Genomic DNA, 18396 nt, shown 5'->3' on the forward strand with positions numbered 1-18396 from the left:
GTCAGAGGCCCACCCTCCCCCGACGATAATCTTCCCTGATTTTCCAGTAGGAATTCTAATTTCTTTCTGCCGGCAAAGAACGATAAGAGCTCGTCGATGTGGAAAGCGATCTGGCCGCGCTCGCGATAACGTCCTCGACTCGTCTCTAATTCACCATCGTCCAAGCAAGCTCGCTGATTCCTCTCCTAGCCAATTACGAGTACAATATATTGCTGATTTTTTGCCGAGATAAAAATAATTAATTAGCGAAAAGATCGAATTGCGCGATCATTTATCGTCCGTTTAAATACTCTCTTTATCAATGAAATTCCAAATTGTTTTATATAACACATATGATGTATACATAGAAGTCGAACTAATCGACTTTGTTATTCTTAGTTATTGATTTGCTTTCTAAAATAAATATTAAATACTAAATGTATAAAAAAATTTGTGTTATAAAGCTGCCAGAAAATATATTTAATCAATTTGATTTTCAATCGTTCGTACGTGATCTTCGTTGAAAATATAATGCAAATGACGAATCTTCGATTTGAGAAAATATGAGAGGCATCGGGGTAGTTCTGAAGATTAATAATTTATACGAAAACAAGCATCTTATATAAATATCTTGTAGTTTTTGCAAAAATGCACCTGTATCACCTTTTTATTTAAATGTAACACGGTATGGCACACCGATTATTTTACAACAAGATACGCGGATGATACACCAAACATTAATTCACGACTGTACGTACACCCCCTTCGAAACTCCACCCCCCATTGAAATCAATAGCTTATGGCGTGTCATACCGGATTTTGTTTGTAGACGAACACTCGAAACCATCGTGTGTACTCCAACCAGACTGCGTATACAACTTGGTAGCGAGTGGTATCAACCTCGAAAAAATGGAGCTGTGAGAATCGAACATGTGTTTCACGGTTTTCGGTTACTGTCTGTCATCTAAGGTTTCACGTTAATCGGTGCCGGTTTTTTCCAATGCCACTCTTGATAAATTTTCAAGCATTCTGTCTGTCTGTGGTCTAAAAATCACAGACTTTCGTCGCTACTCATATAAAATGGAACACGTGGTTTATTATCTGTGTAAAATAATTAAATTTCTTAATAGCCGGACGCTTACATCGATAAATAATAAACAATTTATTTTTCCGACGCGTTATTGATATTTCAATCGAGCTCAAGCTAGCTGAACTCGATTTAAGTGATAATCCAATTTTCGGCAAACAGTTTGGTTGTAGTTGCAAACGACGTGCAAATCGTTTTCGATGTAATCTGTAATCTAAAAACATCTTCAGGGATCGCCTTTATTCACAAGTCTGTCACTGGGAGTCGGTTGGAATAATAAACAGCTCGGTGTAGTCGATCCAGGAAAGCGCGGATTATTTTCCAGTGTCGTTATAAACCTGTCAGCAACATCGTCCAGCAATCGTCACCTGCAATCATAAGCGCGTGAATACGATAAGATGTTCTTTATTCCGCTCGCATCAACTTTGCGGAAATGAGCCATAAACATGACGCGTGACACGTGTCTCATACGAAAGTAAAAGGGAGGCACGCGAACAATGTTTTATCGCTTTAATAATTTTTTAATAGCACAGTAGAATCGATCGATACATTAATTATCTTGGTATTTTTTTAACTTCGTGGAAAACAGGAATGTATATATTAGATTGTAGTATATAGAATGTCTGATTACTTTGATTCTTTATATAGATTATATAGAAAATCTTTTTTTAATTCAACCTGTACTGAATGTTTTCCTATCTTCGTCGTTGGATTTTCGATGAAAGCGCTTTAGAATTTTCTTAAAATAATACACGATTCTTCAATATGCAATTCGATAAATAATCGAATAGCATATCTTATGGAATTTTTTCGTAACAAGCTGCTTGAAATAATGTTGAAAGATCTTCAATGCTCTAGTTACAACAGTCACACATTGCACAATCTAGGTGCATGAATATTCATGAAATTTCAGTCACTTTCTTTCATGAGACTAACTTATATATTGTTTTATCAAGGTATTAAGGTATTATAACTAAATACACGGAGAAAATTTGTTTTAAGCAAAAAAGACGGAAATTTCAGCAGCAGTTCACATCCTGTAATAATCCTGTACTATTAGTCTTATATATCGTGCCATATTTTTGCACTAGCAACTGTAGAAGATTTGAAGTTCTCCTCAGCTTTCTACGAAAATCTAGAATCCTGCGAATCCTAGAATATTTTAGAACTTTTTAGGGCTAGTTAGATTCAAGGATATCTTGGAGTCTGTCTTTTGTATTTTCGCTTGTAGAAACTTTTCCTCCGTTTCCTTCTATCCCCTTTACGGCGCTGTTTACGTCTACTGCTGACATTTCTTTCCATACTCTCTTCTTATCTTTTGCTCCCATTTTCTTGATTATGTTTTTAGAATTCCTTTTGTAGTACATTTTTGCGCTGCTTTTTTTCAGCAGCAATTATTAACGTTGCAACTTAAGTTATTAACGAAAGAAGGACAAAAGTTGGTATTGAAAAATTTCCATGTTGATTAAAAATGACGATAAGACTAAGATTAATGAAGATGGACGATTAAAAATGAAGATTCGAGATATTGGTAAATCGATAATATCACGGAATTCGTACAATCTGAATGAAAGAAAAGAGATTGCAACAACATTGGATAGAGACTAGTAGAACTCATCGATGAAAACCAATCTCCTGAAAATTCTTCGAAATATTCTAGACTCGGTGCTTCTCCTTTCAGTATCGAAATAAGAGCAAGATATTTTCCCGGACGTATTGCCAAGAGTAAAAGGAAAATTCATTCGCGTTCGTCTGTAAATGAATATTATGCTGTCGAAAAGAAAGTATAAAATTATGTTGTTTGTTTCCTCCACATTTACGAATCTTTCATACCGTTGCCAAAATTTACCTCTTCCATCGTCGTTCGTTTAAATCATTCTCTAAAAGCATTCGCTACTTTCATCATTTGTTAGAATGAAAATTCAGTAATTCGTTTCAAAAGAAACAAAGGAGTAACAACTGAAACTATCTAAAGCTAAAAACGCGAGATTTTAATCCGACAATAATTTACATAGAGTTGTCACGGTTCACAGGAAACTCTACTAATCGATTGTTACTTTGGTCGCGCGTTACGTTTTTGTTTTCCACAGACAAAAATTCGAAAAAAAAGAGGGAAAAAATAGCGGCAAAAGAGGGAAATTTATCTACCGCTCACGGTCCTCTCTTTTATTCATCCCGTTCGTCACACGTTTAAAAACTCGCGCGACGATAAATCGCAATTGACGAAATTCATTGCGCATTCTTCTGGCGGATTCAATTGGTGGCACAATTTTATTTGGAATTTACGCATCGCTGAAAAACTGGCAGACCAAAAATACGAGTCACGATGTTTTTGCCGGCTCTTTCAACGACGACGCACGATTCGATAGTGCTTGGTATATGATGCATCGAGCTGAAAAAGACCATGTATTTTTCCTATCGCGATCATTTCCTCTTGTCAAATTTATTCGTCTCTTTTCCACCAATCCCTCCTGTACTCGTTTTTTCAAAAATCATCCGCGATATATCGAATGCACGGCAGCTTGCACGGCAGTGTATTGATTGCTCGACTTGAACAGCATCCTGACTGAGTGTAAAAATCCGATAATTATCGAGCTTTTAACCTAGAAATGCCCAAACGCGAAAAACGAAATAAAAAGTCTTTATATGCGATTTCGATTCGTGCGATTTAAACAATTTAATAATGTACAATTTATACAAACGTTGTCGCTCGAGAATGGTAAATGAAACGTCCTATGAATGTCGATTTAATCGAGAGGAACCTTTTTGTTCTACAGAGAACAAAATGTGAATTGCAGTAAAAGCGCATATTGGTTCGAGTAGAGGTCGGTGACGTTATTTCAGATAGAATCACCACGAAATCTTCCATCTGTCAATGATTAGAGACTCGTATTTCCGATTTATTTGCATTATTTAACAGAAACTTCCTTTTTGATCGCTTCGAGACAATCGTCTTGACGATGTTTCACGATTGAATTGGAAAATTGGCCGTCGTACGTGAGATTACTTGTTCGTGATATATTTAATGTCTTATCGCTAGATTATCGATTTGGCCGCCTTAATATCTAGTTAAAACTAACCTGACACGTATAGTGTAGATTAACGTAGTCAGGCTCTTACCGAAAATTTTCCGGACTAATGAAATTCGTCGCTCGGTTAAGTCACATCATAAGCTTCATATTTATAGTAACCTAAATCTCGTCCGGGAAAGTCTGTATCGCGCAGCTATGCGGCAAACGCGGTGAACGATGCAAAACCAAAGTTAGCATCGCAAAGTTGTGGTTTAAAGTTAGCGTCTTTGAGAGAAACTACCGGCTTGCTGCATAGAAGCGGCGAGATTTTATTTAGCGATAGCTGTTTATGCATGGTTCGTGCACGTGCATGATTTTAATTAACGTATTTATAGCGTTGTGTATTTTTAATATTTGCGTCTTTTATGCGAAGAAGAAACATCTGCACATTCAGTATATGAATATTTAATTTATGGCGTGTAACTTTCATATCGATGATGATGAGAATGTCTATAACGAGGAAAATTCCATCGTGTATATTTATTACAGGGATAGAATCTCCACAGTCAGTTGTATCTGATATGTAAAGTAGAGAATCGTGGAATTACATATTCTACTAGGGGATCGCGTTATTAAACGTCACGAAATATCTGCATATTTTCTCAGAATTTCCTTAACATCTTAACCATCTCTATAAGTCCTTCCGAATGAACAATTCCATTTGATCGTTTAACAAATAATTATCTTTTAGAGATTACAACTTGTTTAGAAAAGAAGAGTAAGATATACGCAGAAAATATCAACTGCAAATATTCCCTATAGAATGTTATAAATAAGTCACAAATTTATGTAAATTTATATCTTTATGAATATAATCGAAGAAATGGAACTGAAGGAGAAATCTTTTTTATGCACTGAATACTTTTACCGTACATGTATGTGTATATTCTGTATATTTTTGCACGTTGAAATATCTCCATAAATGCATAAACATGTCCAATCTACTTATTCCTAAACCTTATCCAGAATCATAACTAAAATCTTACGAAATAAATATCATCCTACCGATAAGCGAATCTTTCCCATTTAACAATTCATGTCACAAATTGTAGCTTTCAATAGGTTATTCAACGAACAATCCCCCTTTTCGGGATTATAACTGGGTCCTCGAAAGTTACCAACGAAATAAAGCTGTATCGAACACTGCGACAAAATAATGGATTAAAGTAAACAGCGATCGAGAGCGGCCAAACGAGCGTTACGAAATTTCCTATTAGCGAAACAGCAGCGACACGGGTCCGGTTTTCGCGCGCATCTCGCGACACCGCCCTGTGATTAATTGGCTGTGTCGCGATTTTTAAGCGGTCGCTAATTTCCGCGGACAAGAGTCGCCGAGCCAAGCGCCGTGTGCTCCACCCCTCGACTGCGATCGTTATATAATGTTTCGCCTTAATTGCGGATTCGACCCCCGACGGTCCGCGCGCCGGTTGCCTGGCCTGCAACTCTCGCACGATACACTTTTAATTGCGTCCAGATTTGCAATTCAGATTTCCTCAGCCGCGGCCCGACGCTTGCCTCTTGCATATACCCGAATTTCGAAATTCGCTCGAGTGCTGGCGAAAGACAAAACACCCTCCACGCATCCTGACCACCCCTCGACACTAGGGTGGCTTCTCGTCGATGATCTTCATTCTTCGACGAAAAATACCCCTCTTTCGATATCGTTACGAGCTCCATTCCATATAACTGTTGCACACTGTTCAGTGTTCTCGCATTATGCTCTGTCTTACACCTTATTAACAAAGTGATTCTCATGCATTTTTATGCCTTTATGAGCGTAACTAGAGAAAAGCAGAAATTTGTTTCATCCACTCTAAATATCGTAATAAATACTCTACATTTAGGAGAATATATGGAATCGTTGCTTGCAATTGACTATTGTCCATCCATTGGACTATGTGTCACCCTCGAGGAAAACTATGTGGAGAATGACACATACCGGCACCTATAAAATGTTTACGTTAGCAACCAACGAATATACGTGTGCGAATTTTCGCGCACGGTGATAAAACCGGAGGGACTTTGTTAGCGCGACTAGTGTGCGGTCGTGTTTACTCCACGGCGTTAAAAGTTTTAGAGAAAACAGTCGGGTTCCCAAGTTCTACCCCAAATTCCCAGCCGCGTTGTAACATTTCATCCGAGTCTGGTCGAAGAAATATACCGTCCGAATATCTGGGTTACGATCTCCGTAAGAATACTTCGTTAATGCCTCCGTGAACACGACCCTTCTATGAACAAATTGAAACTTTGTAATAAAATATTTCCACCCTATGGAAGGCATAAAGTTGAACGATATTCAACGAGTGGAACAGGTTTTGTTTCTTCAGTGATCGAAGTCGGTAATGATTTTTAGGTTGAAATTGGACAGTTTACTAATAATCACAGTTTCTTATTTTATGGTTTGTTATATCGTAGGTACATTGTACGCTGAACAGTCTTCCGACATCATCTATTTTTATTAACCTCCATTATTTAATGGAGACATCGAGGTAATGCAAGGTAAGATAGATTACTACGTGGATATTTCTAGCGCAAAATTAGATTATTTGCAACTTAGAACATACTACTTTAGATAAACTACTTTTAGTAACCTGACGCTTAGAATCGACTTCTCAAATTGCCTCCGAAAGAAATAACGTAATCTATACTGGAATTCAGGATACGGTTATTATTACAGTTTGCCACTTACGTGTATGCTGTACAGTTGAACGTTTCACGTTTGTTTTTTCTTACTTTCTATTTACCTATCCACTTTCTAAAACTACCTAGCTTAGCCATGTATAAAAAAAGAAGAAACTACAAGTCCAAACTACCGTAACAATGTACCACGCTCCAGTAAAAATGGCCAGAACATCTCCAATTCGTGAAACTCAAACGTGAACCAATATCCGTCTGAAATCCCCCAGCAAAGACGTAAATATTTCGACGGAACGTAGTCGTTCGATAAGCAAACAGAGCTTCCTTAACAGAATATTCCCATTGAGGGAGGAATCAGATTGGCGAGGAATCAAGGTAGAGAAATACGGTTCGCGGGAGGGTGGCTTTTAAAAGGAAATCGTGCGCTCTATGACCGGTATAATTTCTTTCTGTACTCCTTATCGTTTTTCCAATATATGCCCGGCAGATGCTACCGTTCTGCCGATAAGATGACCGTGCACGAGTATCGAGGACAGAAAAGGGGGATGAGAGATCGATCGCTCCGATTCTCTCCTTTTGAAGGAGCCGCCGTTAACCTCGTCGTACAGGCTCCTCGAACACCGCGATACGTTCTCGTTCGAACGACAGTGTGTTGGCAGTGCAAAAGGGGGCCAAAGGCGCTCTCTATCGCGGCGGGTGTTGCCATGACACCATGGAACCTCCACCCTGCTTCTAAATCTTTCTCTCCTCTCTTCTCTCTCACCTCTCTCGTCCCTCAGCTCGGTGCTCGCTGCTCGGTGTACACACAGCCGTGGGCAACTACAATCTCTTGCTTCAAATTTGCTGGAATCACTCGTAAAACAGACGAACCGCTTCCATTCGCGAGGCCGCGCTACTCGAGCTCCCTATTTATTAGGCCGGCACGCGTTCTCACGTCCATTCTCTCGGTTTCGATTCATGCCCGTTCACCCAGGATTTTTCTACTCCGGCAAGTTCGTTTCGTCATCGTGTACAGGGGATGACGATAGGGTCGGACGTATCGCGATATCTACCCGGTTATTTTAGAGCCTTTAGATACGTTTTCAAAGTGGATGCAATGGTAGATTGCACGGAATAATCATAGTCATTCGATAAAAGGGGTAATCGTCGTTTTATTAACCGGATTTTCCATATTCGTAGTGGGAAATTAATATGGAAACGTTATCTGGGTGGGATAAAGCGCTGTAAGAGTCGATGAAAACGTAAAAATTGTTTGAGTTTATCAATGACTCGTTATCTTTAGATATTATTGTTAGTGGATTATTCAGAAAGACAGTCGTAGCAAACATAGGTCTTGCTCGACTTATTCGTATAATACATCTTTATACCAGCTTACGCAAGAAAATCGGTATACACCAAATTTCTAAGATTATTAAAAGTACAATCTCCGTTTCACTTTGTACTACTCGAACGCGACACGATAGAAACTGCAGCTGCAAGTGGTACTCGGAATCGTTTATTTCCCGTACTTCGCGGTGCTGCAATCAAGAAGAAATCTTCGATCTTACAACCACTGTCGTATTTATTCGCGAAAGATCTCGCGTTCTAAAGTAGCAGCAGAAAAGGAGGCGGGTTTCAACGATGTAACTCGGTCCAGTCTCGTTCTTCTCGCAAGGAAAAACGAGCATCGCGCATGAAACGTTATGCGAGCGTTCCCATCGAGAATTTTTACCAGCGTACCCGATTCCGCGCCATTACGCTTGCACCGCTTAAAGCCACGATGCAAAATCTCTTTTCTGGCAAGGACTTGCAACGTCCCTATCTATTCGAAAATGCAGCCTGGCTCAGATCCAACAGCGTCCTGCTCTTTCTCCTTTAGTCCTTTCCTCTTTGACGCCGCGTCTTCCGATGTCGTACATCCTGCCTTTCTGCACATTTCGCAGTCACCCCGCTCTGCCCACCCTCGCAAAACTTTTCCGCAGCGTACGGATCTACTTGTATTTTTTTACTTTGCTGCTCGTGCTCGTGATCAACTTCAAGCTACGAACGCAACAAAGTCTTGAATAGAAATGCTTTAAATAGCTAGGACTCGCAATTTCGTTGTAACGTACGCATATAGCGGAGGTTTAATTAACCGGTGTCCAACTATTCACAGTGATCGGTTATTAAAGTGGAATTAACGATAAATCCAAATGATTGGTTAAAAATATTATGTAACTTATACAAGAATATTATTAAATAAGAGAAATTTTCGTGGCTTAAATATCATATTCTTGTAAAACACTTTAATTTTGCCAAATTTTATAAAATAACATCATGAAATGGCGAAATCTAGAAAGAAGAAGAAATAGCAACGAAATTCTTAGAATTTCTTTCTATTATAATGGCGATGTGAATTCAGTTGAATTCAATAATGTGAAATAACTATAAAAAGAAATTAATGCAACTTTGGTACTTGATGGATTAATCGAAGTTTTGGTTCATCTGAGTTTCATTGTCAGTTGTCGTCGACGTAGAATTTATACGCGATACAATTCATTTTCCACATAATTCTAAAGTATTCTGAACTGTTATTGTCAGGAATATAATATCGTTTCGGTGTATATAAATCATTCCTCGTTTGTTTTATTTCTGTAACAAGCTTGAAAAATGTAGAGCGAATACCAGATATCAATGAATTATATATTATTTCAATTAACATTTACCGATTTAGCCTAAGGCTCAATTATTCGCTAACTCCCGATTCATTCCAGCTACTTTGCTCGCAACGAAGCCGCTTAATCGAAATATCACCGTATTACGAAATAGTTACTATCGTAATTTAATTTTTCTTCGCAAATAACCTCGATCGATTTCCAATTTACCTCCGGCGGTAATATTGTACGTCGAACTCGGCTCATAACATCGCAAAATGTACAAAAGTTGCGTCAAACTCTTGTTTTTTCCGGATATCACGCGCTTGAAAACCCGTTTCGATTTTCATCCAAGAGCAAGCACACCGATCACCGCTTGCTAAAACGTTTGCCTATCCCCGATTCATCCGGTGCAACTGAAAAACAAGATTTCAGCCCCGATCGGTAATAAATTGTCGCGTATATGACCGATACGGCGAAAGGAAGCACTGTGAGAGCTAGCTTTTCTTCCTTATGAAAATTTACCGTTGTGTACGCCTGAATTTATCGGGGGTTGGAATTTACAAGCTGCCGTGCGCGCGGTCGCCAGTTAGCCTTTCCAAACGATAAATTTCTTGGACCTTATCCAGCCACGTTCGTTCGTGTTTGTCTTACGTTTAAACTTTGCCCGTTGGAAATGGGGGGGTGGAGGTTAGTCACCAACCCTCGACTCCTCTTCTTCTCACAGAATTCGTCGCGCTTAATTAACCAGGAGTAAGTTTCGAAATTATAATACCGCTTTGATCATCGTCAGCTACGGTCGAAACTCGCGGCGTCGAAAGGTAAACTCTCTTCTAAAGTGTGCAAACGAACACTTCCTCGTGGAGTTTCTGCTAGATTTGCTCTCGCTCCTTCGTTTTCGCGCCCTTTTCCCCTCGACGACGAAAACAAGGCGTAGCACGACCGAACAGCGGACAAAATACGACCTCGTTAGATGTTCCACCCACCAAATTACAGAGGCGAAAAAAAAATAGCGGCGTTTTTACGCGAATCGCGGTAAAACAGCTAGCTTAATTAAGAGAAGGTAACGCGAGCCAGAGACGTCGAGGGACACTAGAGATTTCAAAGAGAAACTGTCTTGTTGATTTTTCTGTCTATTTGGTGTAACGTTGATAAGCGAGAGTTCGTCGATTCGGACCACTTTGACGATTAGGTAGCAACCGCAGCCATTTTCATCGGTAAGATAAACTCGGCTTCTCCTAGACCTTCTTAGCCTTTGTTAGGCGGTACACGCGGCCGGAAGAAGAGACAAGTCGCAAGGGCGTTCCGAGAGCGGCTAAAGAGCCAGGGGATAGGGTTCCAGTTAGGGAGAGAAATAGGGGATGGAAACACAGAGGTAAGCTTGAAAAAAAAGAAGAAGAAGAAGGATAGAGGGGAGAAAGAAAAAGCAAATGGAAAAGAAATTCCCATTACTTTGGGGGAGAGACGTCTAGTACCCTTCTTCTTCATCTTCCTGCCGGTCTTCGTCTTCCTATGTCTACTCCTTCGTCCTCTCCTTTCCGTTTCCTCCGCTTCCTCCTACCGGTCTGGTACGCGGACTCCGCGAGACGCGGGGACACGATGCACGCATGTGCCGGGGTCATTCTATCGATTTCTCTGGTTCGCGTGGCAGTCACGAGGAGGCGTAGCCGGAGTCGCGCTCCCGCTGCACCAGCACGCCACCCAAAACAGCCTCGCGTATCGTCGCAACCGGGTTGCCTTTTCAAGGTTAACCTACACGTATATGTATACGTACACACAACGAACACCACCGAAAGTGCCGGTTTCCTCGTCTTGAGTGTTCCTCCACCTCCGTGAATACCAACTTTTGCCCGTTTTTCACGCGCGCCTCCGTGATCGGTGAAAACGTTGTCGAACTGGTGATATCCGACGAATTGGTGAAAAAGTCTTCCTACGCTCTTTCGTCTTTCCAGACTTCGTGACCGAGTGCGTTCCTTTTTTTCTACGGTGAGTAACGAACCTTCTCTTTATTTTCTTTTTACGAACTTTGAACTTTGTCGTCGATTATTTTCATAGTATAAGGATTAGCTGATAGCGTTTCTTTCTTCTTGATGTTTAAACGTTCGATCTTGTGGAAAATGTGCGCGACTTTCGATTGCCCGTTATTAAGCGTCTCCGTGTCGCGACGGACCGTTTGCGAGCCGACGCGACGGTCTCGATTAAAATTCAATGCGTTTCGTTCTCTCGAGATTCTATCTTGCGAAATCGTCATTAAGATCGCAACGTTGGCAGAGTAAATCGCCGGTTACGACGATCGAGAGGCAATGAGCTACGACGAGGATTAAGCGACGGTTAATTAACGCGGTCGCGTCCGCAGACTAGAAGTCGCTCTCTTCGTGTTTCGTGGAATTTTACCGGCATTGTTCGGTGACCGTAACTTCGTGTAAATGGACAATCGATCAGGGATACCCGAGCGATATCACGCAAACGTAATAGCTCCCTCAACGCTTTGATACTTGGATATTCCGCAGACACTCCAGAGGGGAATGACCACCGATCCTTGTCCGTGATTTATAATCGTGGAAAGCAAAATGAGAAAATGTTAAAGGGCTTACGTATCATCGGATATACCATTCACCGTGTATGAAAATTCATCCTAACATTATCGGATCGTTAGGGGCAGCCCAGTGTTTTAAAATAAATCTTGTTCCCGAATGTGTACGCGGAACGCATCGACCAATTTTACACAGCCGATTGATTTTTCTTCTTTCTTCCGTTCAACGAACATCGATTCGATGCGATCATTTATTGGACGTTCTCTAACTGTACGTTGATATACTTGGTTGGTCTTCTGCTTCTAAACCTGACGTCTTATCGTGATACGTTCTTCGTTCGGAAAATTGACATTGAAACTGTGAAATGGATTCTTCGACAGGAAACGGTAGTCACTGAATAGCAGAAAAATACAGAAAAATACGTGATATTCGACGTACGCGTTCTAATATAATTCAGTTACAATGTAATACTATAATTCAGTAGGTGAAACAGATTACTTAACTTAAGTTAACTCTACTTAACTTCCAACTCTTCCATTAATACATTCGTGAAAATACGAATTTGCACAAATACCTACGATTCCATAAGCATCCGTAAGTCGAAATTACCGAAGGAAGTGGAGTTGGCGCGTCGATAAGTATCGGCATTGTGTGGCAGATAACTCTCGAGCGCCGTAAAAATCGCGGAGTAAAGAAAACAGAAAGAAGAGGAAGAGGCACAATGCGAGTTGTCGTCGCGTGGAAACCGTTTGCCTAGAAGAAATCCGGTTAGCCACTCGACGTAGAGGCGCGAGTCGACAATACGCGGCTGTGTGCGCGTTTTCAGAGAGAATTTTTCTCTCCCCCAACGTTCCGACGCGATAAGCGCCGTTATCTTTTGTCGCGCAACGATAATCCAAAGAACCGTCGTTTCAGTTCTTTAGGCAGGTCGAGCTACAGCAGCCAGCACAGCGATGAACTAAACGCCTGTGGCTATGTAACCAGGAGCGGAACCGAGGCCGAGTAATTCTCGAGCTTGTTACGAGGAGCACACATCGTCGTGGATACAGAAAAAGAGAGAGCTAGGCCGTTTTCCCCTCTGTCTACTTTTTCTCGCTTCCACCCCTTCTCGTGTCCTACACTCTCTCTCGTTTTTCTTCCTTTTTTTTACGTCAGCTCCTCACCCCCTCTCTATTGCTCTACGCGTGTGTTCGCTTGTGCTCGCGCGTCTTTCTCCTTTTTCCTCCTTTTGCACTCTCTGTCTACGCCTATCGCTTCGGCTCTGTCCCACCGCGTAGCGTTAGGTAATTCGAAAGCAATTTGAATTGACGTGCACCGGCAGAGGAAAGTAATTACGGGGTGAACGCGAGGCACAAGCTCCCAACCACGCCGGATCGTGTGCACCTACCTGGCCGTCCTGCTTCTACTACGCACAGGGAATGCACGCGCAACCTGCTCACACGTGTACACGATATCTCTGTGTAAGTAGGTGCGTATACCACGGCTTCGCGGTTAGATTGATTAAAATTTACTATGCAAATTAGATTGCGCCTCGCGGTGCGGTGGAAGGCACGCGCGTACGAGGAACCTCGCTGGCTGAAAAGATGAATCGTTATCATTAGCATTTTCACCATTGACGTTGGCTTCGCAACACCGGTGTTATCGTGTCAACGCTAAGCCATCGAATATCCCTGGTTTCTGGCTGGTTCCTGGCTGATTCCTGGCTGGTTCCAGGCTGGCCGAGTCGATACGCCCGCAAACCGTGTATCCTATCTCCCCTGTACAGTGTGTGCCTTGTAGTTCTCCGCGTCTACCGTGCTATGAATATTCCATTAATGTCTCAGGAAAATTTCAATAAAAAGATTGTTAAAGGGACATTTACCTCTCGCCTTTAGTATCCTTCGAGCTTCTTCCTCCCAGTTTTCTTTCTCTTTTCGCAGGGAGTGGTTTTCAAAGACATTCCTCCAGCGATGGCACGTAACCAACGAAGAAATTCGTCTTTCCGCTAGATCGGTCGGAAGCGGCGCGATTCGCGACAGGGCGAAGGGAAAGAGCACGAAGGGTGAGTTTCACCCCCGAGGCATGTACACGCGCGTGGTAGGCGAATTGATCGCGTTGGGGTAGAATCATCCATCACTGAGTGACAGTCCCGAGCTAAACCTCTCCCCCCCCCCGCCCTCCCACCACCATGGAAAGGTGCCCCTCTTCCTTTCTGACAAGAGGAATGGACAGAGGTGGCGGTGGAGAAGGGGGCGAGAACGGAAAGGGGAGGTGTGCCAGAGAGGGAAAACGGTGGCGCCCTCGAACGACGGGCGACGAACCAAACAACCCCCTCAACAATGCCCAACAGATCCCACGGGACGGTGTATTCTCTCTCTGTGTTTTCTCTTTTTCTTTCTCATCCAACCCTCGCCGTCCTCCCGTCTCGGTTTATTCTCGTTGCCGCTTCCACCGTACGACGCTGCTGACGTTTGCCTCTCGCGAAAATCGAAACGCTTAATTGCATGATCGCCTCGTTTAAAGTGGCCTTTCCACTTGTTCCAACCAGAAACCAACCACGGGAGGGAGATCGTCGAGTGTGTATTTAAACGAGTATTACGATTATATGATTTAGAAGCGCGTTTTATGTAGAAGAATCGAGAAAAGCGGAGTAACGATGTTAATAGAAGTTGATACGGCACTCGAATTCGAATTACGTTTGACAGACCCTCGACTATGAATCGAGTCATCCAGGTGCAAAACTGTATTCGAATCGAGAGAGACTCGCCTTTGTTCGATATCAGGGATCCCAACAAATATTTTGCACCATCATGCTGCTATATCATATCTCCCTTTGATACATTATATCGTGGTCAAGGCACCCCTATTCATCCCCTTACTCGAAAATTCTACCCACCGCTGTGTGTTCGTTACTTCGTACTGTCTCTTTCTTACCAAACCGCGTTGCTCTCTAACTTCCACAAAGCTACTGTTTCCGATCAACGTATCGACTATGCGCAGAAGATACTTTCAATGAAATTCGTTCAACGAAAATTGTTCTTCCACACCTTTCCACCCAAAACCTGTTAGTTACACTCGACCGGTTGCGGCCATAGCAGTCTATTCAATTCCCAACGATCTCGAAAAGAGAAAATTCGACGGACTTGAACCGTACCGATCATTAGGTAATGAAAACGAACAACCGGAGGCGAATTCGTTTGCTCGAGACCTGGCGTGCAGTTGCTCTATCGGCGACGGATGGTGCATTACCCGTTCCGGGGTAGATGCTCCACCATCCCCTCCTTCGTCGAGCTCGTTTCCCGGCATTGATGTGCTTCCTCGGTAGCGCGACGGCAATTTTCTTGATCACGCGACACAAAGGGCGGAAATCAATAATACGACGCGGGAGGAAATACGTCCTAAATTGGAATACAAGCCGGACTACGTGTCGCGTTATTTGTCCTCCGAGGCAATTCTAGTTCGTGCTACTGATTCATCGTTGATCGCTTCGATTTCGATGCTTCAACGTTGCAAATGTATTTTCTTGAAACCTCGAACTTTTGTCACTCTTCGAACGATATTCGTAAAAATTGAAACACAGCGAAATTTCTTTGCTCGTGATCTTGAAATTCCTAGTTCCATGTACCAATGGTTAGTCATCGTACTAAGAAATTAACCATCGCGGATCGATAATCTTCAATATTGTCAACGCTCTAATATACGATGTATATATTGTACGATTATAACGTTGAAGCTCCAAACATGCGTAGGATACAAACTTAAATACGATACGCGTTGTAAAAATATATAAAATGAACGCGACGAAAGAAAATTTGGAGCAGTTTTGACAAAGATACAAAGAATTATTAAGGAGATTTCCAACTTTTCTCCTGCACAATGTAAGAAAAATATTCCTCTGGTATAGTATACGTATATAATATGTTGCGAAGAAAGAAACGAGTATTTGAAAAATACGAATATTGCCAACAGTAAAGAAGGGTGAGAATAAGAAAAGGAAGCGATACTTTGAAAGGGACCGGATATCTAGCTGCGTATTATTGTAAATGGAGGAAGAGAACTCGCGTTTGTCGCGAAACGCTGGTATCAGGAACTTGTGTGATTTTCACTAGAGAAACAGCGATTTTCTCTCTCTCTCTCTCTCTCGGGGAGTTAGTGGTCGTTTTGTTACAAGAAAACGAGTAACAGAGGGCTCCGTCCAAGAGAAGTTGAACTGCATGCACAATATGTTCGCGGGAGAGCATTGTGCGAGGTGCAAGAGCCGATAACAGGACACAAAAGGAAACGTGGCCTAGATCAGAACGAGCGGCATGTACACACAGGTCTACCTTATTCATCCCTGGGCAAACTGTACGGAGCCCGGAACGAGAGTTTAATACACGAGGTGAGGAAGCATTATGATCATGTAATGGGCCAATATTTGGATACGTACGATGGAACATTGCCGCTGTTCACACTCCGCTTCCCTTGCGGCTGTTCCATTGATTCGGTCGTAATTCAAGGGTCCAACCGCTTTGTGTTCGTCGTCTTATCAAACTGGTTGAAGAATATTTGCCGCGGCATAGAATTAAGAGATTAAGGGATTCTCTCATTTTTGGATATCTATCCTCGATAAAGGAATTACACCCTCGAATTATATTCAATGGAATAATTCGTAATATTATTTCCACGTATCCATTAACTTACGACTTTCTACAGATTTTTATTTTTGCGATAGGACGTTGCACATTTTGCCTTTGGTCGATGGTTTAATTATCTGCATCAAATTCAAAGAACATATAAACGCATGAAATATACGGAACACGTTTCTGACTTTATAACATTTTTAAAAGAGAATATATTTTCATTTTCTTATCTTGCTTTTTCTTATAAAAGCATCGTCGAGAAAAATCAACTTAGTAGGGCGAGAATGGAACCTTCTTGCAAAATAACCCCAGGCTATTTTTCTTCGCGAAGTTAGAATAATTCAAATATAGATGCAATTCAACTTTCACGAATCAAGCAAGCGAATGAACGAAATTTCCTAGTCTTTTTATCGTTTGAAAAATTGTACGATCCTAGGAGGAGATAAATGGAGTCACTGATATTCGAAGAGGAATGTACTTGATATTTGAGTCGGTTGTTCGAAGAATGGATCAGAATTTCGTGCAGGCGTGGCAACGTTCTGATCTTTTAATGTAGCAGAACTGCTAGAGTGCACACAGAAATGCAGAAGTGCGCAATGCAAAAGGAAAGCAATCTCTGTAACGCCTGCAATATCGCACCCAACTTCGATGCACTCGCATCAAACTACGAAGCAACGTTAGTTGCAGAAACGAGACGATTTCCCGAGTATATGAAGAATGCTTGCAAGAGTAATCGTATGCAAAGCCAGATATATTCGGGAATAAGATCGATGTAGTCGTGATCGTTAGGGCAGTGTCACGTATGCTAGATTCAAGTTAGGGATTCGTTTAAGCTCCCTCAGAGTTTGCTTTGCTAAGTATGTTTGCAGAGATGTCAAATTATTTCTCCCTTATCCAGGAATTCTTCCCTCTAAAAATACAAATATTTTCGAATATTTGACAATTCGATATAAATCATAGAGGAGCGAGCAAAGATTTTTAAATTTGTTCAATTTGTACGTGGTACGCGTATCTCAAACTAATTAATCAAGCGATAGACACTTAGGATTTTGTTCAAAATCTAGAATCATTTTCTCTATCACATATGCCTATATAAATTACATCTATAATTATTACATTGACAATCTGTATTAACATTTCTTTCATAAAGTTCCGATTTTACGTCCTCGTGCGTTTTTATTGTTTTTCTTTCTTCAATTCTTTTGTTCCAGCAACTAAAACACAAATACTCCGATTACCGACAGACTTTACAATTTCGTTACTCTGTTACGACACTACGATCGCTAACAGTTCGTGGTATTATACACCGAAACTATACGTATAATGGTTCGAACCATCAATTTGTCGAGGAGAAGAGAAGGAATACCGACGCTTCGTCAGCGTATCGCAGCGAAACGTCATTTGGTTGCGTTCGTAGGCGGCGTGTAGAGTGCTTTAGGTGTCTAGAGTCTAGAGTGTCTTGCAGCACCGATTCACCGGCTGTTCAGTCTCACCCGTTCAAGGATCCATAGAGCGTGTGCTCGCCGGCTGTCGTTACCAAGTCCTCGGCCTGGATGTGTAAAGAGGTCTGTAGCTTCAGTCCTCGCTCGCTCTGTTCAAACGTATCGATGGCACATTCGCCAACAACGTGTCTATCGAGATTCATCGCGTTCAACTTCAAGCGATCCAGCAAAATTCCAACCAAGCAAACAACGCTTGTATTTCGTGTGGTGCGCTTGTATCGCATCTTATCGATTTATAACGTGTATGAAAGCACCCGTTAGGTAGAATATCTGTTCATAACGAGAATACTTTTCATCAGAAGGAAACTATGGTTTATAAAGATATGGCGATTGCCGATGACGCGTTCAGCAGACGTCTTTCGAACGTGACAAC

General features: G+C 41.7%; 1 protein-coding gene and 1 long non-coding RNA gene across 2 annotated transcripts in view; one reads left to right on the forward strand and one right to left on the reverse strand.

Annotated features, from left to right (window-relative positions):
• LOC125385877 lies at positions 1 to 17003 on the reverse strand. Its single transcript, XR_007225605.1, has 3 exons — positions 13782 to 17003; positions 13531 to 13717; positions 1 to 1434 (listed from the first exon to the last, which is right to left on the reverse strand). It is a non-coding gene; the product is annotated as an uncharacterized LOC125385877 (long non-coding RNA).
• Positions 11055 to 18396, forward strand: part of LOC100643816 (frizzled-2) — a 126751-nt gene continuing 119409 nt past the window's right edge. The window contains exon 1 of the mRNA XM_012313001.3: positions 11055 to 11372. The gene's annotated coding sequence lies outside the window, so the exon portion shown is untranslated. The remainder of the gene's footprint in view (positions 11373 to 18396) is intronic.

This window comes from Bombus terrestris, chromosome 10 (genome assembly GCF_910591885.1).
Source record: "Bombus terrestris chromosome 10, iyBomTerr1.2, whole genome shotgun sequence".
Taxonomy (NCBI): Eukaryota; Metazoa; Arthropoda; class Insecta; order Hymenoptera; family Apidae; genus Bombus; species Bombus terrestris.